Source organism: Oratosquilla oratoria, chromosome 35, assembly GCF_046742065.1.
Source record: "Oratosquilla oratoria isolate Oo_2021 chromosome 35, ASM4674206v1, whole genome shotgun sequence".
NCBI classification, from domain to species: Eukaryota; Metazoa; Arthropoda; class Malacostraca; order Stomatopoda; family Squillidae; genus Oratosquilla; species Oratosquilla oratoria.
Genome location: NC_134811.1, coordinates 18,802,592 through 18,805,091, shown reverse-complemented (window position 1 = coordinate 18,805,091; position 2,500 = coordinate 18,802,592).

Here is a 2,500-nt window from a genome sequence, read left to right as displayed (position 1 = left end):
TATAGATGACCTTTGACCTTTAAGCCTGCATGGGAACTATCGTGTGAATAATTCATGAGTCCCCATAGGTTGAGTTCGAGCGTTCTGTTATGGATAGTGGTATAAGATAACAAACAAAGACTATTTTTGTGCCTTCTCTTTCCTCCCCCACCACCACCTCTAGTACAAAATCAAATCAACTCCTCTTTCCCGAAACACGGAAAACTGTTTTGTGCTGCGGCGTGATCCAATATATCATTCCAATCTATTCTCGCCAAACTATTAGTTTTTACACCGCAGGTTCGGATTTTTTTTCCTTCTGTTTTTGGAGCATATGATTACTGTAGTTATGTTTTATTCAGGACATTGAAATGATAAAAATTTGACATGTTTGTATAATGCATATATCTTATAATGATAATGCATTTGTGAGCAACATTTTATCAATGTAACAACAGAAAGTTATATATGTATAAATTTCATATAATATAGGATATATAGGTCGCTATACTATATGGTTACATTTATATGTACCATAGCAGATGTAATTAACTCCTACATATATACATAAATATGCACACGTTTACATATACATGCACACAGACACACACTTACACACACACACACACACACACACACACACACACACTCACACACACACACACACACACACACACACACACACACACACACACACACACATACGCACACAAACACGCACACACAAACACATTCACACACACACACACACACACGCACACAAACACGCACACACACACACACACACACACACACACACACACACACACACACACACACACACACACACACACACACACACACACATGCACACACACATACACATGCGCACACACAAACACACATACACACACGCGCGTGGGGAGTTTGGTATGTGTGTGCGTGTAAGGTCTCAGTATTACCCATACATCGGTGATATATGGGCTCTGATCTCTCTTCCGGGGGGAAAATAGATTTCGATCACGAGTCCAACACGTGATCCAAGACTATGGCGAATCACACGTAAATAATCCCAGTGCTGCAACAATTTCAGCATTGCTGAGCTGCGAGTCGTTACTCCAATTCTCAGTTCTGGGGTTATGGTAATAAATAATTGAATTTGGTTTATCCTCTTGTTTTTTGGTTTACAGTTCTTGTGCATTACGTATTTTAATTCCTTTTCATCTATTTGGTATGCAGGGGATATTGTATTTTCGTAATAAATGTTTAATTTATTTATCTTCTTTTATTCTTAATTTTCTTTTCTTTTTCTACTCTATTGAGTTCTTGGAGGAGAAGAATCCAGCTGGAACAAATATTAAGGCTCTTGTGACATAGACACGTATCACGCCGATTTTGTATTTAGAGGGACATACACTCGATTCATTTAAACATCTTTCTGAGTTGCTCCGTTTTCTATAACCGTCACGTATCCCGCTGATTTTGTATTTAGAGATACATTCACTCGATTCATTTAAACATCTTTCTGAGTTGCTCCGTTTTCTATAACCGTTTGTGACGAATACACCTTCTGATCCACCTACACACATCTAGAAAGGGAATTCTATTGCCATTACTCCTCTTTAGAGTGAAACTTGGGCATGAGTTTTCATCCATTTTGTTCTTAAGGTATTCCACTTGTTCCTCTTCTTCCATACCCACGAATGTATCGTTTATGTATCTAAGGTATATATTGGGTTTCTGATTTCAAGTATCGAGGACGCATCGCGCCACGAAGATGACGACGAGCCCTAGAACACTCATGATCCATCACCTATCCCAATATTCCCTCTTGATATTTATATATTTGTATCTAGCTTTAAATATAAAATTACCAGAAGATGCCTGATGTATAGGCGAAACGTCGTAAAGTGGTAGTTTTCATATCCAACCCTAATGGACACTATCGGAAATATTGTATATTCTTTCCCGAGTTCTGAGAAGAGAATAATTAGAAGAATAAAAATTCTAAAAAAAAAAAAAAAAAAAAAAAACACTAACGCTGAGTATGCTGTCATGTTTAATATATATATATATATATATATATACATATATATGTATATATGTATGTATACTGTGTATATATATACGCACAACACACATACACACAGACACACACACACACACACACACACACACACACTCATACACACATACACACAACATACACATACACACACGCGCACACACACACACACACACACACACACACACACACACACACACACACACATACACACACAAACACACACACACACACACACACAAGTACACACATACACATACAGTACACATACGCATACGCGTATGCACACGCATAGGCAAACACGTATGACTAAAAGGCTTTGTGGTACAATTCTTGATATTTCCCTGTGTAAACTCTAGGCAAGAGATACAAAGCGAAAAGCAAACACGCTCTGTGATGTTCCCTATGTTTAAGTTGTAAGTTGTAACTCTGTGACTAGGGAGAGAACAGAGCGAATGGTGGGGGAGGGGACGAGGG